At 39.3% G+C, this 24,085-nt stretch overlaps 1 long non-coding RNA gene across 1 annotated transcript in view; it reads left to right on the plus strand.

Moving 5' to 3' along the window:
• The first annotated feature begins 2,479 nt into the window (after positions 1–2,479).
• LOC138925180 (uncharacterized) overlaps positions 2,480–24,085 on the plus strand; it is a 29,011-nt gene continuing 7,405 nt past the window's right edge. The window contains exons 1-2 of the long non-coding RNA XR_011441050.1: positions 2,480–2,983; positions 10,446–10,606. This is a non-coding gene — a long non-coding RNA (uncharacterized lncRNA). The remainder of the gene's footprint in view (positions 2,984–10,445; positions 10,607–24,085) is intronic.

A 24,085-nucleotide genomic window follows, 5' to 3' on the forward strand; every position in this document is an offset into this window, starting at 1 on the left:
GGGGTTATCATGTGTTAGGCAATGCATTATTTCATTTAATTCTCACAACACACCTATGAGGTAGACGGAGACGGAGAAGTCAAGTGGATTGCCCCAGGTGACACGGCTAGTAAATGGCAGAACCAGGTTTGTTGGACTCTATGCCTGTCTAACTTCTATAGCCATTCATTCACTGACATCTAGTCCATCCCTCACTAATTCATTTAGCCAAATATTCACTCAGACAGTGAATGGGATTAATACAGTTATTCTGTTACTTGAACAGTGAGATAAATCTAGCAGTAGTTTGAAAAACAAAAGAATCTTAGAATCACAGACTGTTTGCACTTGCAGCTGGTCCAGTAGAGAAGAGCAAAAGCTTTAGAGCCAAATGGACTAGACTGGAATCCTGGCTCTGCTATTCATTCCCTATGTGACCTTGAGCAAGTTATTTAACCTCTTTCATTCTCAAGTTCCATATGTGTGTGTCACAAATAATAATACACATAAATTCTCAATAGACTGAGGGAAGACTAGAGATAATATCTATCTACCTGTCTATTTATACACATCAGTTACATAATTTGCAGGACCCAGTGCAAAATGAAAATGCAGGCCTCCTTGTTTAAAGAGGATCTCAAGAAGGTGAAAGCAGAGGATTAAGACAAGCATGGGGCCCTTTTAAAAACGGAGCCCAGATGTGCCATCGGTGCATGGCACAGAGTAAGTGTGCAATAAACAGCAGTCTTTTTTTCTCTCTAGGTCATTGATTCTAACCCTCTCCTTTTGCAGATGTGGAAAATGAAATCCAAAGAAACGCGAAAAATGCAAGTTAGTGGCAGAGCCAGGATCACGACCCAGACTCCTCCATTCCCAGTCAATAGACTTTACCTCAGCATTTCCCAAGTGTGCTCTGTATTATGATAATAGATTTTCCATTAAAAAAAGTTTCCACCAACAAGCAAGTTTGCAAAACATTGGATTAAAGTTAAATAGACATCTTTTGCACGGCTCTTCAGAGACTTCTCTATGAATCTCCAAGACAAGGATATAATATTCCCCCAAAGTATTGATGTGGAATCCTTTCTCAGGAGCATATTAAGTATCTTTTAGAACTCTCTCTGAAATGCTGCTCGATACACTGCTGCAGGGCACTGGAAGTTTCCATGGGTTTTGATCTGTGGGGTGTGGTTGTTCTTATTCTAAATTAGAAGCAAACATATTCCTTCCATTAGGCCTTTCTGTCAGCATCTCTGCCCCGGCTGACTTGTGAGCCTGAGGATATAAAAATAATGAAAACCAGGCTCCAGGAAGAGCATACTTGTTTAGAGCCACCCAGTTCCATCCAAAAGGCAGACGCAATCTGCCCCTCTCCCAGGAGTAGGAATATAGAGACAAAACGTACACTATGACCCCCAAATTCTTTCCATTCTGAGTAATTTGCTCACAGCCATCACATTACAAAAGAAACAGCAAAAGTCCCATATAAAGGCACCCAAGGAGCCAGGAAATCATGATTCTCATCTTAGCTCCTCCAATTAGCCACTTGACATAGACTGGTTAATTCATCTACTCATCCCCTAACTTTTATTGAAAACTCTCTTACGTCAAATTAACCTCTTGCTTATTTGAACTATCATACATTTATATTTCATCTGTAACACTCCATCCCCCAGGCTCTTGAGAATCTCTATGGAACATAGTTTGAGAACCAGCAGCCTAGATGATCTCTATAGTTCCTTTCAGTTCTGATAGTCTGTGATCCAAATTTGCATTTAGTTTCGCAAGCTCTTGTCTCCATCTGTTAACAAAGGACCCTAGCTCCTTGAGAAATGCTCTTTTTGATTTCTGGGAGGCCCAGAGAGTGATTCTCACTGCTTTGTGGTTGACATGCAGGTGACACTGACCTTCCTGTGGTCCCCGGTACACAGAACCATCCGATGAATTGTGCAGAGGGAAGAATACCTTTTCCCCCTCATCATGCTATACTTCACAGGAGCTTCCAATAGGTATTATTTATACCCTTTGACTCAAAGTTTTTGTTAAGGCAGCTCCTTTATTTTGCTGATTCCTCCTCATCCCCATTCCTTTCCACATTACTAAGCACGAGCCAATGGTGAGGGTAGGGGGAGGGCTGTAGCAACCCCAGGAAACAAACCTGCGTGATAAACCTCATGTTGAACTGAGACTCACTCTTCTTTGATTCTGAAGATTCTGTTACTGGACCCACATTGCCTATCTCCTCACTTTCCTTAGGATGAGTTCCCTCCCAGGAGAGACCTAACGCCCTCAGGAAAAAGAGACTTTTGTGAGTTGGGCCTACTAGGTTGGAAGCATCTGTTTGGATCCTCCAGGAAGCAGATGCCAAGATGCAGTAAGAAGTGTGAGAGGTTTACTGGGGGAAACACCTGTGAAGTATAAAGGGGAGAGGGAACAGGAGTAGGGGAGAGGGAACAGGAGTAGGTGAGAGGGCCTCAGATTGTGATGCGGTTCTGACATCAATGAGAGGCGGAAGGAAGGAGTGGGCAGGAGATGGCTCAGACTTCACTACAGCTCTGAGAAAGTCTCAGCTGGGCTAATGGGGAGCTGCAGAGCAAAGATTACCCATTAGAGGAGTCTTGCATTGGGCAGGAAAGGCCTGGCTCTAGCACGTCTGCAGTGCTCAGTGATTGACAGGGAGAACGACAGGGAGAGCATGACCATGGTATAAACACTGATTCTGAAGGTGCTGCAGCCAGAGGCGGTCAGCTAACTACACTCCTGCCAGCAGGCTCCCTGTGTGGGAGACCTGAGCAGCATACTTCCTCCCTACACCTGCCATGCTGGACATGCCCACACCTGTGTGAATTCAAAAAGTGAACAGAATTTAAGCTTAAACTGAGGCCTATTTTGCATATTTATTACAAATATCTGTTGAGCCTACAAAAGGTCCTGCACTCGGTGCTACAGTAGCCCTGCCCTCTCCAGCAGACTGACTGAGTCCCGGAAGGTTTCAGGTAGTCAGGTGAGTTTTTATTACCATTATCATCAACAACAGGCATGTTTTAATAGCCTCTATTGTCTATTAATACTGTGTCAAGCTTAGTACAATCTTTAGGGAGTTCAAGGTAGGTTTGCAATAAATGTCCCTCACCCTTCAGAAGCTCAGAGGAGACTACTGAAGACTTTCCTCATGCCAGTCATTGGATGCTCCAAGGAGGAAGGAGTCTCTTACTAGAATTGGCCTTGGAGGTTACCAGAGAGACCTTGAAACTGATCTGGCAGCCAACCGGGTGGCACAAGGGCACGCTCCACCCCCAGAACCCTGCCAGCCAAGATTCATGATTTGCTAAGAGGCAGGCCCGACAGCTGTTGTGGCTCCTGGATCAGAGTCAAAATTTGAGAGGGAGAAAGGAGGGAAGAGGAAAGAACTAGGAAAGAGGGATTTGTCGCTGGAGAGATAAGACAGCAGGCTTTTCAGAAGCATGCCAAAATTCATTCCAACCTAATCACCTGGCAAACGAGAGAGTGTCCGCAGTGGAAAGAACGCTTTGACACGACACCTAAGCTCTGCCTCTAACTTTTGGGCTGACCTTTGTCACTCAATTCCCCTCTGGGCCTGTGCTCCTTGGCTGTAATCTGCAGAGCTAGGCTAGACATTCTAAAGTTCCTCCATTTGAACAGTCTAAGATTCTAACAGCTTCCCGAAAATAATCTCGGAAGAGCCTGCCGAGAGGCATGAAAGAGAGGAGGTGCAGGATGAAAAGAATTTCCAGGAATAATATAATATAACGTTGGAATAATATTTCCAGGAATATAAATTTCCAGGAATAATATAATATACGCAACACAACATAATGTAACATGACACAACATAACAAGCATTATATTAGGCGGGAGAGTGTAGGAATGGGGACCTATAACATCTCTAAAGTGGAGTTAATTTCACGATCAAGATATTCAGGGCATCGAAATGTGACTCTATTCTATCTTTATATAGAGTTGCAGATGATCCAGGAAGGAAAATAGTTCTACCTGTCAGCTGGTTCTAAAAGATCTGAGATTCATATACATTCCATCAACATAGAAAACCCCAAGTAGTTACCAAAGCAAAGAGGATGGAGTTGTCCCTGTCTTTTACTGAAGCCTCTTCCAGTATTCTCTTGTAAAAACAAACCATTTCTACTCCCCTTTAAGTTTGCATTTGCTGTTTCTTTTTACCTAGGTAAGAATTCTGGGAGGGGAAAGCACACCGTGGGATTTTTCCCAGGCCTAATATTTTAGGATTATAAGAACAGGGTTTCACGCTCCCTTCTCATTTATTTCTCCTATTGAGCTAAGTAAACACCAGTGAAAAAACAAAAACAAAAACTGCAGTCAAGGGAATGGCATAATTAGCAGCCAATCAGGTGAAGCCTCTACAACTCAGGCCTTCAGACATGGTACCTTCCAGACTAGCCCCTCCCAGAGAGGATCGGGTTTTCCCTTGGGGTTTCTTCCTGTTTGAATTAAGCACCACTGAGGGCTATGGTCCAGAAACATAAACTCTTAACCTAGCCTCTGGTAGACAAACAGATCTAGGGCGATTACATGACCTGCAGGGAGAGAGGACTCTGGGCTTCCTGGGAGACGGGCTGCAGTGAAGGGAAAAGGGTGGGGCACCCATGAGGACACAAGAGCAGCCACAGGAGGGCTGTGCTGCCTAAATAAATAATGGCACGTTTGGCAGCAGACTAAATTCTTGGACATGCCTGGGGCCTACCAGTAGGGTGTCTACTAACTTACTTTCTCCCTTTAGATCTCAGCCTAAATGTTATTTCCTCTGGGAAGCAGGGTGCCACACATAGTTGTGCAGGGTGCACACTGCACACACCAAGGGTGTGCCAATTGCAGCATAGATATTACAGATTTATATATTTTATGACAACTTTCCAGCAGTTGGTAGTTAAGTATTTTGAAGAAAGAGCATCTTTTTTCTGATTCACAAAACGGTGCCAGATGGCAGTGACCCTGCTGAGAAGGCTTTCCTAACTCAGGTCAAGTTTAGTGCCCTCTTCTCTGCTTCAGAAGGACCCTGTACTCCCCCCACCATCACATTTGCCACACTTTATTCTAATTGCCAGTTTACCGGTCTATATTCACACTGGATTATCAGCTTCATGAGGGCAGACACTGTGTCTTGTTCCACACTCTATCCTGGGCCTGAGAATGGTGCTCGGCCCTAGCACAGGCTCAATGGTATTTGTTGAACAAATGAGCAACATATTCTGAGCCAGTCCAATGCTTTTTCCTAAGTGGACAGAGAGCCTGGCATAATGGAAAGAGTACCAGGCACATCCTGGGTTCAAGACCTTGCTCTACCTCTCACAGACTAGGTGACTTTGGGCAAGTCACTTCACCCCAGTATCCTTGATGCAAAATAGGGGTAACCTTGCCCTGTCCACCACAAATGGTCATTGTAAGGAGCGATTTAAAACTACCACTTGGTAAACTGTAAAAATACTAAACGCGTGGGAAGTGAGGGGCTGTTTCAGGGAACCTGGAACTATGAGGGGCCCAGGACCCAGAGAAGCCTTATATCTTAACAGAGTAAGAAGTCACCTCCAACAGAAAACTAAGGACTTCTAGGTCAGGCAATACTTTTTTGGTTACTAGGGACAGAAACCCAAAAATGTCAAAAGGAAAATTTATTGCTTCATATGACAAGAGGAAAGTTGCAGCTGGGCCTCCAGTACAACTGGAAATAGGCACAATAATGCTACAAGATAGACTGCATTCTTATTCTCCTCAATCTTCTCACTGCCCCCATGCCTAGCCTTCCTCTCTTGTCAGTCTACAGACTACAGACTGGCTTCCTCCACACAGCAAGGGACATGGCTACCAATAGCTTCTGACTCCATCTCACAGCTTTGCCATCTGAGAGGGCCTGAGCCCCTTCTCTTAATTCCAATTTGCAAAATCTCCCTTTGCCCTGGCTTGAGTGACATCCACCTCTGTGCCAAGGTGGAGGGATACTATGATCTCTAGCCCTTACTGGAACCACAGGATTAGAGTTGGGGAATCAGTGTTCAAACAGAAGGGAGGTTACTGTTCCAGGAAAGGATGGGTGCCAGGCAGACAAAACAATAGATGTCCACCAGTCTTCTAAAGATCATTCCAACACTGAGACCTGAAGTGCCGCCATTTGCAATCACTTAGCTGTGGTTTGGGTTCTGCTCCTCGAGGCTCATTTTTTCACCTCCTTCTCTATAACAGAAGGAGAAGAGCAGAAGTATGACAAAAGTAGGGAGAGAGACAGGCAGCTAAGTAGAAATCACAGTCCACTTCCCTCTGCAAACCTTCAATAAATAAGCAGAGAGGCGAGCCACAAATCTAGAAAGGTTGGTTCCCTTTCTAGAACTGGTAGCTAGTGACTTCACCTGCTCAACATCAGATCCTAAGTCCTATGTGCTTTGGCCAGGTCATGGCTCAAGTGACAATGTTACTTGTCATGGAAATGGAATACTATTCCCCTAGTCTGACCACTTTCACTTTCTGTTCCGTAGCATTCCTTTCTTGTCTCCTTTCAAATAGTCTGACCCACACTGCTTACAGACAGAGCAACCAGTCTCAGAAAGGGAAAATTTCTTATCCAACATCACATACTAAAAGGGAGTTTATGGCCAAATCAAGATCAGACTCTATGTCATCCGACACTCCTTTTTCCCATTGTACCATCCTTTGTTTTTCTGCACATTAAAACCTGAAAGATGAGCAACCCCTTAATCTCACCTTCTTCCCAATCTTTTGTTTCTCTGGGTCACCGATTGAGACGCCTTCTCTAGGTCAGTTTTCCTATATTACTGCTTAGTCACCCCTGGGTCCCAGTTGCCTAGCTGTTGTCTTACTCTCAGCTGTCAGGAATGAAATTCCAATACCAGAGACCCCCCCCCCCCCCAATTATGCAGTATTCTCTTCCTACCCCTCAACCTGAACCTACTACTTAAGCAAGCTAGTCTTGATGCATGGCCAAATTTCAGGCATCACCTCAGCTAACTCCCACTTGTCTCTCAGTTATCCATTTAGACCACTTTATTTCAGGAAGTGAAATATATTTTTTTATTTGGTCTCCCCAGTATGGGTCAGGAATACCTCTTATAAGCACTCACAACGTCTATCACCCTGGACAGTAACTGCCTGCTTTCTTTGTCTCTATTCTCCACTCTACTGTAACTTCCACGAGAACAGAGAGTATTCCTGTTTCCCCGGACCGTTATTTGCCCCAGGACCCAGCAAAGAGCCCAGCACATGGCAAATGCTGCATAAATATTTATTGAATGAATGCTTAGAACTCCCTGCCATATTAACAACTATTTATCCAATATTAGTTTCCTTTGCTCTAAGTCATACAGTTACTTGACATTTCTAAGGCCTGGAGTGAATTCTTCCTCCCACTCCCCATAATCTCCCTACAGTCTGCTTAAATCCTATACTTCAATCAAAATGTAGTTCTACTCTCATCTTTACAAAAATTTCCAAAATCACTAGCCTTCAATAACTGTCTGTTAGAAAATTCTAAAGTTCGGTGTCTAAATCAACTGTTCTCAGGCTTTCCTCACAGAAAAACTTACTAGATTAAGTTACATGTTAAACGATTTATTGTTATGCACAATTTGTAATTTCTGGCTAATTGGATATAATTCTACTCCTTTCTCCCCAATTTAAGAAAGCATACTGAAATGTGAATAAAAATGACTTTATTATCCTTATAATCTGCTCTGATTTATTTTACAAAGGTAAATCATTTGCAAAATTTGCTTCATTATTAGCAACAAATTACTTGTGATGCTTCACTGGTCTAAATTCCTCATTTGGCGCTAAGCACAAACTCTTTTATTTTTAAATCTTTTTTAGGATATGCCTATCTTTCTGACTACGTTAAAAACATCAAGAAAAACAAGGATATTGATATATATGCCTATACATGAATAAATATGCATATATATTTAATTTATCTTGTAGTTATATCATAGTGCACTAAGCATAAGAGAAAGGCAAGACACATTTCCAAAACACTCCCTGTTGAGGTTTATGTCAACAATGAGCATGAAGCAGCTTGGAACAGTAGGAAAGAAAACTGGATTTAGAAGCACAGGCTCCAAGGCAATATGCTGGCTCTGGGATTCCGGACCAAGAAGTTACTTACTTATCCCTTGAGCTTCTCTCATACAATAAAAGAAAACATTGGATGAAAACATTATCTTAGGCCAGTGGGTCTCAATGGTTTGCGGGAGCAGCCACTTTTAACCAAAATACACAGGCCTGATCCTTCCTTTCTCTTGCTCATTCACTACCCTGGGATGGGAGGGCAAGAGAAAACGAGACATATTTGGAAAACTACAGCCTTAGACTCTGAGATTATTCAGTGTAGTGACCTCTGACAGCTTTGTGTAGTTGCAGGGAGAAAGCGTCTTTCACCATGTTTCCATGATTATTCTGATTACTAAGAGCCGTTTTTATTAAATTGAAGCCAGTTACTGTTTTCTCAGAGTTCTCATCTCCGGGGGCTGGAGAGGGAAACACAGAGATTCATAGGTGTCCTAAGCTCTCTACAGTCTACTTACAAAACCCACCTTGTGAAATTCCTAACAATATAATTGTTTCCTTCAATGTTTTCCCCGTTATCACAGTCAACTCATAAAAGGCCTTACATTGATAAGAGTTCACATAAAGCCTGGAAGATAGCACAATACATGTTCGCTGCTTGACTAATCTCCAGTTGCACAGAGGGCTGCTGTCTCTGATAATTCACACTAACAGTTTGTTGTGGTTATATTTATATCTAGCACAGTAGGAGACACTAGAAGGTGGTTAATAAGTGCTTCTGAATTTACTAGAATAACCTGTACATCTTGGTTCTTTTTCAAGGTAGTGAGGAAAGCCCTCTAATTTAATCCGACTCTGGCCCTTAGTAGCTCAGAGAGAAGTCTCTTACAAAAAGGGAAGAGGATAAAACCTTGTTAGCAATTTAGCATTGCTGAGTCAGGTGACAGCATTTAATTTGCTCACTAAAGACAGCAACATGATCTCCAGGGCATGGCAAGAACAAAGCTGCTGCTAATAAAGAGCCCTCACATTTGTTTAGTCCTTTATTGGTTACAAAGTGCTTTCATATCGCTCATCTCACTTGAGCTCCCAGCAACCTTGTCAGGCAGATGTTATTCACCTTAATTTCACAGAAGCAGAAGCTAAGGCTTAGATGGCTCATATGACATGCCCAAAGTCACACAGCTAGGAAATGGCAGAGGGGACTAGTACCAAGATATCCCTATGTGTATTAATCAGGGTTTTTTTCAAAACAAGAAAGTTAAAATAGTTTAAGCAGCAAATAAATTTTTGGCTTATACAGCTGGTAAGTTATAGAAGATACTGTGGTTATCTCCCCAATATCTGTTCCCTTTTCTCTTGGCATCTCCCCTAACTGTTGTTCATTATCGACTTTCCCTCTCCATCCCTAGCGTGGAGCCCATCTGCTTTTGGGGGAACTGACACACCCCCACCACCCCCCCAACCCCCTCGATTCAAGGAGGGCTTATGCTCAGGTTTCCATTAATCAGCATAATCCCACCTCCTGGCCACAGTTATTTGTTCAAGGATGGGCATGTGACACTACATGGACCAATGAGAAGATAGGAGAGGTTTGCTGAGAGTTTCAGGGAAAGAATTTCCTGAAAAAGTATCTGGAAGCAACTGTCTCCACCAGATGTGAGGGGAATGGATACAACTGCCTTTTTACAACTATACAGAAAACCAGCCTTAGAATGAAGCTGACACTGTGGATGGCAAACAGGGTCTTTGATAACACTGTCAAACTACTAGATCAACTAATTCAGAAGCACAACTATCTCTGAATCTTGCAGTTTCATACACCATGAGCTGCCTTAGAATACTTCATGGCAAGTAACAGAAAACTCAGATTGGTCTAGACGCTGAAGGGCTTCCTGTTCCTCGCCTGTCTGCCACGGAGTATAACTCAGTTACTTGAGGGAATGGAAGGAAGAGCTGCAGAAACAAGGGCTTTGGGGATCGGAATTCAGGTCTCCAGGTCACCAGGACTTTCCCTTTTCATCTTGCACTTTCATTTTCTTCTCTTGTAGACATGCTTTTTCCACCAGGTGGCAAATAAATGATTACCTGCCACCTCAGTGTATCAGAGAGAGTGCTGACAGGAAATAGAGGCGTTTCACATTGAGTAATTTGAGGAGAGTTTAATAAAGAGATTATATACAAAGATATGGGTGGAAATACCACAAAGGATAATGTAGTGCCCCAGGGCTAGAAACAGCCTGGTGGGAAGATGTTACCTCTCTGAACCCGAAGAGATGAGGGGAGGTAGCAGTTACTGGAATTAGAGACCAAAAGGGCTATGTGGAGAGAGTACCCTGACATGAGTTGTGTCAAGGGATAAGCCAGATTGCATTTCAACCTCAATCTCTTCCTTCCTCCAGTTACCTGCTGATGTTTCCCCATTGGCCAACTAGATTGGCAGCAGACGAGAAGGAAGCCTGTGGATGTACTCCGTACAGGTCAACCTCCTGAGGCAGAGTGGGCTGTAGAAGAATGGAGAGTAGATTTAGAGGGGAGTATGGAAGACATCTGGTACACTAAGGTGAGCAGCCTTTGCAGAATGAGAGCATTTCTTTTTCACATCATCTGAATGTCACTACCTGTAAAAGGATTCTGGCCTTGTTTGGGACAGTGGCTTGCTTCTTGGACCAACTATCTAAACATATAAATAATTCCTTGCTCCCAACAAATACTCTATAGAGTTGATCTTGGAAAAGTATATTGGGGAGAGGTTTATTATAAAACATAAACACCACCATGAACAGGCAGAATATTTAGATCTTACCTGGTTTTCCACTAATCTTTTTAACTTATGAAGTTAAATACAAGGCTATGGCTATCATAAAGCAGCTCAGGTCAACGTAGCAGTTATGATGGGCAGTACATTATTATTTTTATTGTTATTATTATTAGATTATAACATTATATTTATTACTGTTAAAACAAATTATTATCATTATTAAATTACAGCTTAATGATTAGAAGCAGGACCTTTGCTCATAATAGCAAAAACTGAAAACAACCTAAATTTTCCTATGTTCTCACAATGGAATATTAATCAGGAATGAAAATGAAGTGACAAAAAAGTTTTAGTAACATAGAAAATCCCAGAAGATAACATAGATTATTAAAATCTTTTTTAAAAAATAAAACGAGTGAGCTGGGGCTGGCCCCATGGCCGAGTGGTTGAGTTCACACGCTCCGCTGCAGGTGGCCCAGTGTTTTGTTGGTTCGAATCCTGGGCGCGGACATGACACTGCTCATCAAACCACGCTGAGGCGGCGTCCCACATGCCACAACTAGAAGGACCCACAACGAAGAATATACAACTATGTACCGGGGGGCTTTGGGGAGAAAAAGGAAAAAATAAAATCTTTAAAATAAAATAAAATAAAATGAGTAAAACAAATGACGTGTGTGATAAAAAAACCCTCTCCCCAAAAGTAATGATAAAAACAAAATTCAAGAGGGTGGGTGTCTTTGAGGGGGAGGCAAGGAGATGGGATAGGGATGGAGAACATAGGAAGATGTAAGTTATTTATTCTTAGCTTAAGTGGTAGGTTCATAGATGTTCATTTTATTAGTACAGATAAATAAGTGAAAATAAATAAATGAATAAGAGGGCTTTGTACTGGACCAGTGATGACTATATATCATAAACTGAGGATTATATTTAATCTATACTCTCTACTAGGAACAACAACATTCTTCACCAACAATAATGCTCATAACAGCTTTATTTGTAATAGTGAAAAACCGAAAATAACCCAAATAGCACCAACTGAAATTAGTGACTGGTTAACCAAACTACACATCCATACAGTAGACTACTACTCAGCAATAAAAAGTAACAAACCAGTAATAAACACAACAACCTGGATGGATATCAAGGGCATTATGCTTAGTTAAAAGTTAATTTCAAAAGACTATTTACTACTCGACTCCATTTAATAACATTCTTGAAATGACAAAATTATAGACATGGAGAACAAATTAGTGGTTGCCGGAGCATGACAGGGTGAGGTGAAAATATAAAGGAGTAGCTCTAGGGAGTTCCTTTGTGGTTATGGAACAGATCTGTATCTTGAATGTGGTGGTGGTCACACAGATGTACACATGGGATAAAAGTGCATAGAACTATACACACACACACCAAAAAACCATATTATAAAGATACAGTATTCTAAGCATGTTGGTACAGACACATGAATGGACAAAAAGATCATTAGAATGGAAAAGAAAGACAGTTATGGATCCAAATACATATAGAAATTAAGTATTTGATGAGATGACTTTTCAAATCAGTGACAAAAAAGATTGGTTATTTAACAAAAATTGTCCTAAATAGATAAAAGACATATATAAGTAAAAAAAGCAAAATAGTTAATGTGCTAGGAGAAAGTATGGGATAATTTTTCTTAAATAATCAAGGAGAAACTGAGAAAACAAAGTAAAATATTTATATAGATTACATAAAATTTAAAATAACGCACAGTAAATAATACAATAAATAAAGTCGAAAGATAAATGACAAGCTGGAAAAAATGTTTGCAAGACATATGACAGACAAAAAACTGATTTCTTTAACATACAAAGAGTTCTTACATAAGACAGAGACAACCAATATACAAATAGGAAAAGACACAAACAGAAGTAACAAACTAAAAAATGCCTGCAAAATACATAATACGATGTGCAATCTCAAATTTTAAAGATATAAATTAAAATTAAGAACTTTTTAAAAGTTTGATAATTAATTGTTTTGGCCAAGGTTTAAGGAGGAAAAAAAGTCAAATATTTGGCATCTTAGAAGGCCAGAGACCCTAAATCTTACAGGCAATTATCATTTCATTCATACATTTATTCATTCAGCAACTCACAATACTTAGTATCTACATGTGCCAGGCATTCTTGGTGCTGAATATGCAGCAGTGAACAAAATAGATAAAAATCCCTGCCCTGGCGAAGTTCACATTCATTTGGGTAAAGAATTGGGAGGCATGCTGACAGCAAGCTTTGGATGAAGAGAGGAGTAAGATGGGGGAGACAAGGATAAATTTTACCTACTTTACATCTCCATGTTCGAATCTCCTCCCTCTCAATGGTCTGGCAATACCCTACCCATTTACTCCAGAGTTCATTTCTAATGAATCTTACCTCCCTATTTCCCACTCACCCTACATTGTAAAAAATATTTTTTTTAATTATAAAACAGTATATAATGTAGTGTTATTTTTTACTTTTCCTGCAATGTGTACAATTGTGCCTTGGACACAGCAGATGTTTGTTAAATGAATAAGTGAATTTTTGTCAAAGGCAGTATATGGAATATATAAGCAGTAGAGCTGTTACGAGAGCAAGCAGATGGCTTGCAGGGAGGGGCAGAAGAACAGATGACCAGGTTGCTGCTCCAAGATGCACAATATACCTCATATTAACTGTGTAATAAATGTGAATCATCAATACCATGTCAGCAAATATGAAATCACTTTTAATACACCATAATGTAGCAAAAAGAAATAATGAAATACAGTAAATGCAGTCCAACATGCATATCCATTTTTGTTTGACTATTTGAAAACAAAGTATTAATAGGTAAGGCTATAAACAATGAAATTATATTTAATTAATAGTTAAATAAAAATACTATAGAGTCCAAGAATTACTTTTTAGGCTTTTCACTACCCTAACTTTAATTAACTAAAACTCTTTTGAAGTAGAAACTATTCAGTCTTTTTGAAATAAAATATTTTCCCCAGTGCTATTATTATAAAGCTGGAACACAGCATCCTTGTCCTAGCATGTCATAAAATTCGCTTCTTTTGCGTGTACTTGTAATTCAAGCGTGCAGCAAAGAGAGACTGCAGATCATTCAGGAATCAAGACTGAGAACAAGCAGAAAAGAAACATAATAAAAACCAGGGTTCTAATGTTCAAGTGACATGGTGCTGAGAGCCTTAATGAATGCACTCTTCAAAGGGTAGACATCACCAAACTCCCTTTTCACCAACAGGAAGTCAGTGAAATAGAGGAAGTAACATAAAAGGTAGATTTAGAATAGAGACGTGATATAATTCAAGTCAGTGATTCATTAGGAAATAGTTTTTGAGGATCAAATGACTCATACTCAATTTTAAGCAGTAAAATTTTCCAACTCTTATTTTGGGGAACAAGTACAGGGCTCTACCCCTACTTGGAATCAGTAGTACAATAAATAAACATATAAAAAATGTTTTTTTGAAAAATTTTTAAATAAAAAATGAGGGAGTAGTTCTGTATCTGTGATAGGTAGAAACCAGAATCAATTCTGAAACTGTTTGTATGGCAGCTGGAGCCCAAGGGGTGTCTGTGCCCGGGGTGGAAGTGGAGAGAATGAATAGCCAAGAAGGGCACCCAGTGTGAGGAGCAGTCTTTACCAATATGTACCAAATTAGGCCAGTTCCAAATTAGGTCAGGTCCAACTTGGGAACAACAGCCCTCTTCTAAGTTAGTCTCAGCTTGCCAGTTACCAGCACCTCCTCCCGGTTGGAGACGTTGTTCCCCAACATCCCTTGGCTGCTCCATCAGTTGGGGACTAGCTAGCTTCTGCACCTTGGAGAGCACCTGTCAAGGCCAGCTGCTGCTACTCTGCCACCAAGTCCCTTCCCCTGAGAGCATCTCAGCAAGATAGGATCAAGCTGGTTTGTGTTCTTCTACTCAAGACACCCTGATAACAGAGAGTGGGGGCCAGGGGGGATTTTTATTTAGCACCAATTAGATATATTTTCATTATGTTACTTGCCTGCCTGATGCATTGGGTGCATCAGGCACCTGCACTCTGGGGTGGACTAGGGCACAAAATCTGTGGAGAAAGGGGCACACTGTGGCTACACAAAACTTTTCTGCCCCATTGGCCTCTAGGTTTTCCATGTCCTACTTGTGTACGCTGCATTGTAATATCATTCAGCAGTATGCCTGTGTTCCCTACAAAATAACATAAAATGCTCAGCATGGACACACCACATAGCCCCTGGCTCTCATTGTTCCCTGACCTAAATCCATGTTTCTACCCTTGTCTGGTCAGCAGTCAAAACAATCTTTCCTCACCCTGAGCTTTCCAGTTGTCATGGTAACCAAAAGATAGGTACAAAGAAAGACACAGCAAAGCCAGACACAAAATTTGAGCTATCCCCAGGTGACTTGAGGAGACCACTTCATTTCTTTTCCTCTTGAATGCATGTAAGATAAAAACTACAATCTGTGTGGTTAAACTGTTTAACTTGATTAGTTAAAGAAAGGGGAGGCAGAACTGGCCCAACCTGTTTTAAATAGGCTCGCTGCCAACCTTGAAGGCAACTTGCTTTAATTGTCTCAGGTTTTTGAAGACCTCACACAAAAACTTCAAGTGACTCGAAGAGAAATGTAATGAATTCCTCTCGTTTCAGAAAAATAATATCCCATTTCTTGGTGATAAAGAATGCTCTAAGTAAAAGCAGGAAGTCCACAGAGCTCCATCCTTGCTTACTTTGCCTTGATTGAAATCAAACATAGAAACGATTTTTCCGTGTTCCATGAGCACATATCGTAGGGAAAACAGACTGCTCTTGGGACAGACTTTATACCAAATATTTGAAAAAGTATTTCATGAAGCCACTTATTATTTCCTCTAGCGTAAAAGTCCATGCACTCAAAAATAAGAATTAAGCACCTACTAATTTTACATCAGCTCATCTCTCTCTCGAGGTTCCTTTGGGAGATGTATGATGATTTGATGCCCTCCCCAGGAAATTTTGATGCCACAGTGTGTTCAAGAGCTTAGGATAGTGTGGCTTCTCTGTCTCTTGCTCTGTCTTTTGGTGTAACTTTCTCTCTCTCTACTTGTTGTTATTTTTCCTGTCTCTCCTTGTCTTGAGCAGATATTGTTGGAGATTTTGTGTAAATAATGGCCACGAAAGAAAATGCATAATGGCAGAAGTTATGGAAACATTTGATATGGACAAAGACTGATCAATGAATCAAATCTTTATTATAAAATGTAAAGAGAGAAGAATTTCTGTGAAAAAAGTAATTTTAGAAAAAATAAAAATAAGTGAGGAAAAGTGGAAATGGTTTAAAATATAAAATTTATCATGGCATTAAATCAATTTGATAGACTTTACTCCATGAAATATTTTCTTAATGGAAATTCATCAATATTGACCTAATTCTGATGAGATTCTTTATATTCAAAATGTCCTCATGGTTGAAATAGTGGTGTTAAAAAAAGAATTAGAAAATGAAGTCAGAATACTTTATCCTTGTCTGTGAGATATTTACTTGATAGCGTTCTCAAGTTAGAAGAGAGACAAAGGCTGAAGTCATTGGTTTTAGAAACATCACCAATTAACTTATAATTGAAGCCACAGGAAAACAAAAAATCACCCAGGACAAATGTGAAAATTAAGAAAGGGGCTTCAGATAGAACCCAAAAGAATACCTATTTACATAATGGGCTCTTAGAAGAAAACCCACCAAAGAAGATAGAAAAGAAAACCATAAATTGTAGGAAGAGTAGGAGAATGTGGTGTTTCGAATGCACCTTACAGACTTCCAACTATAGGAAAGGTAACTGAGCATGACTCCCACTGCTAGACTCTGAAATCCGCTGTTGTGTTTGCCAGAGAACCACACCAGGCATTGAGCTAGGTGTTGGATAAATGATGCTAATATGCTCATCACCTTTACAGGATACATGTGACAGTTTCTAAAGAGGTTAAGACGATGAACTCTTAATTATACATAATATAGTTTGTAGATGATCCAGATCTCAAGCCACATCTTCTTTCTTCAATTGTCACTGGTGGCAGCACTGCTAATTACCTACCAAATATCCATTCTTTTTTCCTTACCATTAGAAATTGATTTCCCAGGAGTAGCCATATGACATACTTCTGACCAATGAGATGTAAGAGAAAGGCTACTGGGAGGGGCTCATGGAAAGCGATTGCTTTTCCTGATTAAAAAGACAGGTGGACAGACTTGGTTGACATATACCCTTTGCTCTTCACCCTTCACCCTTCTTCTCGCCTACAATCAGATACAATGCAAAGGTAGTGTAGTCATCTTTTTTTAATAGACTTTATTTTTTTAGAGCAATTTTAGGTTCATAGCAAAATTAAGCAGAAGTTACAGACATTTCCCAAATACCCTCTGGCTTCACACATGCACAGCCTCTCCCACTATTAACATTCCCCACCAGAGTAGTAATTTGTTACAATTAACGAGCTTACACTGTGACACATCTTAATCACCCAAAGTCCATAGTTTACGTCATGGTTCACTCTTGGTTTTGTACATGCTATGGGTTTGGACATATGTATAACGACATGTATCCATCATTATCATATAGAATAGTTTCATTGCCCTATAAATTTTCTGTGCTCTGTCTATTCATTTCCCCCTCCCCACTAACTCCTAGCAAACAATGATCACTTTACTATCTCCACAGTTTTGCCTTTTCCAGAATGTCATATGATTGGAATCATACAGTATGTAGTCTTTTCAGATTGGCTTCTTTCACTTAGTAATATGCACTTAAGTTTCCTCCATGTCTTTTTTTTTTTGGCTGCTTCTTCTCCCTAAAGCCTCCAGTACATAGTTGTGTATTCCAGTTGTGAGCATTCTGGTTGTGCTATGTGGGATGCCACCTCAGCATGGCTTGATGAGCTGTGCCATGTCCGCTCCCAGTATCCGAACTGGTGAAACCCCGGGCTGCCCAAGCAGAGCATGGGAACTTAACCACTCAGCCCCAGGCTGGCCCCTCCTCCACGTCTTGATAGCTCATTTCTCTTCAGCACTCAATAATATTCCACTGTCTGGACGTACTACAGTTTATTTATCCATCCACCTACTGAAGGATATCTTGATTGCTTCTAAGGTTCGGCAATTATGAATAAAGCTGCTATAAACATCCATGTGAAGGTTTTTGTGTGGGCATTAGTTTTCACCTTTTGGTAAATATTAAGGAGCAAGATTGCTGGGTCAGATGGTAAGAGTATGTTTAGTTTTGCAAGAAATTGTCAAACTCTTTTCAAAAGTGGCTGTAGCATTTTGCATTCCTACCAGCAATGAATGAGAGTTCTTGTAGCTCTACATCCTTGTCAGCACGTGGTATTGTCAGTGTTCTGGATTTTGGCCATTCTAATATGTGTGTGGTGGTATCTCATCGTTGTTTTAATTTGCATTTTCCTGATGACATGTGATGTGGAGCATCTTTTCATATGTTTACTTGCCATCTGTCTATCTTCTTTGGTTAGGTGTCCGTTAACATCTTTGGTCCATTTTTTAATTGAGTTGTTCATTTTCTTATTGTTGAGTTTTAAGAGTTCTTTGTATATTTTGGATATCCTTTATCAGATATATCTTTCGCAAATATTTTCTTTAAGTCTGTGAGTTGTCTTCTCTTTCTCTTAACGGTGTCTTTAACAGAGCAGAAATTTTATTTTAATGAAGTCCAGGTTACCAATTCTTTCTTTCATGGATTTTACCTTTGGTATTGTATTTAAAAAGTCATCACCAAACCCAAGGTCATTTAGATTTTCTCCTATGTTTTCTTCTAGGAGTTTTATAATTTTGTGTTTTATATTTAGGTCTATGATTCATTTTGAGTTAATTTTTGTGAAGGGTGTAAAGTCTGCATCTAAATTCTTTTTTTTTTTTTTTTTTTGTATACGGATGCCCAGTTGTTCCAGCACCCTTTGTTGAAAAGACTGTCTTTGCTCTATTGTACTGCCTTTGCTCCTTTGTCAAAGACCAGTTTACTATATTTATGTGAGTCTATTTCTGGGCTTTCTATTCTGTTCCATTGCTCTACTTGTCTATTCTTTTGCCAACACCACACTGTCTTGATTACTGTCATTTTATAGTAAGTTTTGAAGTCAGGTAATGTCAGTCCTCCGGCTTTGTTCTTCTCCTTCAATCTGGCTATTCTGGGTCTTTTACCTCTCCATATATACTTTATGATTAGTTTGTCAATATCTATAAAATAACTTTCTGAGATTTTCATTGGGATTGTGTTGAATCTATAGATTAAGTTGGGAAGAACTGACATTTGACAATACTGAGTCCATCCATGACCATGAAATATCTCTCCATTTATTTAATTCTTCTTTGATTTCTTTCATCAGTTGAATAATTTTCCTTATATAGATCTCGTACATATTTTATTCGATTTAGATCTAAGTATTTCATTTTTGGGAGTGCTAACGTAAAGAGTATAGTGATTGTAATTTCAAATTCCACTTATTCATTGCTGGCATATAGGAAAGCAATTAAGTTTTGTATATTAACCTTGTATCCTGCAAACTTGCTATAACTGCTTATTAGTTCCAGGGTTGTTTTCGGTCAATTCCTTTGGATTTTCTTCATAGACAATCATGTCATTTGCAATCAAAGACAGTTTTATTTCTTCCTTATGTATCAGTATACCTTTTAATTCCTTTTCTCATGTTACTGCATTAGCTAGGCTTTCTAGGACAATGCTGAAAAGCAGTGGTAAGAGGAGACAGCCTTGCTTTGGTCCTCATCTTAGTGGGAAAGATTTGAGTTTCTCACCATGAAGTATTGTTAGCTGTAGGTTTTTTGTAGATATTCATTATCAGCTTAAGGAAGTTCCCCTCTATTCCTAGTTTACCAAGAGTTTTTATCATGAATGGGTAGTTGGATTTTGTCAAATGCTTTTTCTGCATCTGTTGATATGATTCTGTGATTTTTGCTCTTTAGTCTGTTGATGTGGTGGGTTACATTAATTGGGTTTTGAATGTTGAATCAGCTGTGCAGGCCTGAGATAAATCCCACTTAGTCATGGTGTATAATTTTTTTTATGTACTTTGTTGGACTTGGTTTGCTAATATTTTGTTGAAGATTTCTGCATCTATGTTCATGAGACATATTGGTCTGTAGTTTTCTTTTCTTGTAATGTCTTTGTCTGGTTTTGGTAATAGGCAATGCTGGCCTAATAGAATGAGTTAGGTAGTATTCCCTCTGCTCCTATCTTCTGGAAGAGACTGTAGAGAATTGGTACAATTTCTTCCTTAAATGTCTGGGAGAATTCACCAGTGAACCCATCTGGACATGGTGCTTTCTCTTTTGGAAGGTTATAAATTACTGATTCAAAAATTTTTTTCTCTGAGTAAGATTCGCCCTGTTGCCAATCTTCCTCTTTTTGTTTGAGGAAGATTCACACTAAGCTAACATCTGTGCCAATCTTCCTCTACTTTGTATGTGGGTTGCTGCCACAACATGGCTGCCAACGAGCGGTGTAGGTCTGTGCCCAGAATCCGAACCCATGACCTTGGGCTGCTGAAGTGGAGCAAAGTGAACTTAAACACTAGGCTATGGGGCAGCCCCCTGATTCTATTTCTTTAATAAATATAGAGCCATCCAGATTGTCTATTTCTTCTTATGTAAGTTTTAACAGATTTTGTCTTTGAAATAATTGGTCCATTTCATCTAGACTATCAAATTTGTGGCCACAGAGTTGTTCATAGTATTCTTTATCATCCTTTTAATGTCCACAGAATCTATAGTGATATCCTCTCTTTCATTTCTGATATTAGTAATTTCTGTCCTCTCTCTTTTTTTTCTTAAGTAGCCTGGCTAGCAGCTTATCAATTTTATTGATCTTTTCACAGAACCAGCTTTTGGATTTGTTGATTTTCTCTACTGTTTTCCTGTTTTCAGTTCCATCAATTCCTGCTCTAATTCTTATTATTTCTTTTGTATACTTACTTTGGATTTAATTTGCTCTTCTTTTTCTAGTTTCCTAAGATGGAAGTTTAGATTATTGATTTTAGATCTTTCTTTTTTCTAAAGTATGCATTCAATGCTACAAATTTCCCTCTAAGAACTGCTTTCACTGCATCCTACAAATTTTGATAATTTGTATTTTAATTTTCACTTAATTAAAAATATTTTTAAATTTATCTTAGATTTCTTCATTGACCCATGTGTTATTTGGAAGTATGTTGTTTAATCTCCAAATATTTTGGGATTTTCCAACTATCTTTCCATTATTGATTTCTTTCTAGGTTAATTCCATTGTAGTCTGAGAGCAGACATTGCTTTAAATATGTTAAGGTGTGTTTTATGGCCCAGAATGTGGTCTATCTTGGTGAATGTTTCATAGGAGCTTGAGAAGAATATGTATTCTGCTGTTGTTGAATGAAGTAGTCTATGGATTTCCATTATGTCCAGTTGATTGATGGCACTATTGAGTTCAACTATGTCCTTACTGATTTTCTGCCTGCTGAAAACGCCAATTTCTCATAGAGGGGTGTTGAAATCTCCAACTATAATAGTGAATTCATCTATTTCTCCTTGCAGTTCTATCAGTTTTTCCCTCACATATTTTGACGGTCTGTTGTTAGGCATATACATGTTAAGGATCATCATGTCTTCTTGAAGAATTAACCCCTTAGATTATGTAATGTCCACCTTTATCTCTGATAACTTTCCTTGCTCTGAATCTATCCTGTCTGAAATTAATATAACTACTCCTGCTTTCTTTTGATTAGTGTTAACATGGTATATCTTTCTCCAGTTATTTACTTTTTAATCTACGTGTGTCTTTATATTTAATGTGGGCTTCTAGAAGACAACATATAGCTGGCTCTTGTTTTTTCATCCACTCTGAAAATATCAGTATTTTAATTGCTGTATTTAGATTATTGACATTAAAAGTCACTGTTATAGCTGGATTAATATCTAACATATTTGTTACTGTTTTCTATTTGTTGCCCTTGTTCTTTGTGCCTGTTTTTGTCTTCCACTCTTTGATTGCCTCTTGTCATTTTAATCGAGCATATGATAAGATTCCATTTTCTCTCCTTTTTTAGCTTCAATTATACTTTTTTTTTTTTTTTTTTTTTTTTTACTTTTTCTAGTGGTTGCCCTAGAGTTTGCAGTATACCTTTACAACTAATCCAAAGCCACTTTCAAATAATCCTATTCTGCTTCACAGGTAGTATGAGTACCTTATAACAAAACAATCCTAATTCCTCCCTCCCTTCCATTGCATCATTGCTATTATTCATTTCACTTAACCATAAGGATATATATACATACATAAGCATACATAATCAAATACAGTGTTGCTATCGTTTTGAACAAACTGTTACCTGTTAGATCACTTAAGAGTAAGAAAATTAAAAGTTTTTATTTTATTTTCACTTATTCCTTCTCCAGTGCTCTTCCTTTCTTTATGTAGACCCAAGTTTCTGACCTGTATCATTTTCTGTCTCTCTAAACAACTTCTTTTAAAATTTCTTGCAAGGGAGGTCTACTGGCAACAATTCCTTTCATTTTTGTTTGTCTGAGAAAGTACTTCTCCTTCACTTTTGAAGGATTAATTTGCAGAGAACAGAATTCTAGGTCAGATTTTTATTTCCCTCTCAACACTTTAAATGTTTCACTCCACTCTCTTCCTGCCTGCATGGTTTTTGAGGAGAAGTTGGATATAATTCTTATCTTTGCTCCTCTATAGGTAAGCTGTTTTTTTAACTCGGTTCTCTCAGAAATTTTTCTTTATCTTATATTTTCAGCAATCTGAACATGACATGCTAGAGGTATAGGTATAGGTTCTTTTTTGGCATTTATCCTGCTTGGTATTCTCTGAGCTTCCTGGATCTGTGGTGTGGTGTCTGACGCTAATTTGCGGAAATTCTCAGTCATTATTGTTTTAAACATTTCTTCTGTTTTTTTCTTTCTTTTCCTCCTGTATTCCCATTATGCATGTGTCACACCTTTTGTAGTTGTTCCACAGTCCTTGGATATTCTGTTATTGTTGTTTTTCAGTCTGTTTTCTCTTTGTTTTTCAGTTTTGGACGTTCCTATTGAGATACCCTCAAGCTCAAAGATACTTTCCTCAGCTGTGTCTAGTCTACTGATAAGCCCATTGAAGGCATTCTCCACTTCTGTTAGTGTTTTTCATCTCTAGAATTTTTCTTTCTTAGAATCTCTCTCTCTTCTTACGTACCCGTCTGTTCTTGCATGCTGTCTACTCTATCCATTACAGCCCTTAGCACATTAATAATAGTTGTTTTAAATTTCCAATCTGATAATTCTAACATCCCTACCATATCTGAGTCTCGCTCTGATGCTTGCTCTGTCTCTTAAACTGTTTTTCGCCGTTTAGTATGCCTTGTAATTTTTTCTTGATAGCTGGACATGATGTACAGGCATACCTTGGAGATATTGTGGCTCGATTCCAGATCACCACAATAAAGTGAATATCACAATAAAGAGAGTCACATGAACTTTTTTCCCCAGTGCATATAAAAATTATGTTTACTCTGGGGCTGGCCTGGTGGTGTAGTGGTTAAATTCATGCCCTCCACATCGGTGGCCCGGGGTTCACAGGTTTAGATCCTGAGCGTGGACCTACACACCACTCATCAAGCCATGCTGAGGTGGCATCCCACACAGAAGAACCAGAAGGACCTAAACTAGGATATACAACTAGGTACTGGGGCTTTAGGGACAAGAAAAAATATGTTTACACTATAGTCTATTAAGTGTGCAATAGCATTATGTCTTAAAAAATAACATGCATACCTTAATTAAAAAATGCTAACCATCTTCTGAACCTTCAGCTCAGATTGTAAGAAACACAACATCTGCAAAGTGCAATAAAGTGAAGAGCAATAAAACAAGGTATGCCTGTACTGGGTAAAAGAACTGCAGTAAATAAGCCTTTAGTAACATGGTGGTAAGTGTTAGGGGGGAGGTAAAGTGTTCCGTAGTCCTATGATTAGGTATCAGTTTTTTAATGAGCCTGTGCCTCTGGAGTGTGAACTTCACAATTACTTCTTGATCGTCCCCCAACTCTTTTGGGGTTGGGGTATTTCCCTTCCCCCAGGTCAGTCAGGCTCTTATAATAGACCAGCAGATTAGGTTCTAGTTAAACAGTTTCTCCTGAGGGCAGACCTTGCTAAGAAGAAGAGATGCTCTGGTGTATTCAAAATCGCTACTTTTCCCCTTGCTCTGCCAGAAGCATGAGGGATTT

Source organism: Equus caballus, chromosome 7 (genome assembly GCF_041296265.1).
Source record: "Equus caballus isolate H_3958 breed thoroughbred chromosome 7, TB-T2T, whole genome shotgun sequence".
Taxonomy (NCBI): domain Eukaryota; kingdom Metazoa; phylum Chordata; class Mammalia; order Perissodactyla; family Equidae; genus Equus; species Equus caballus.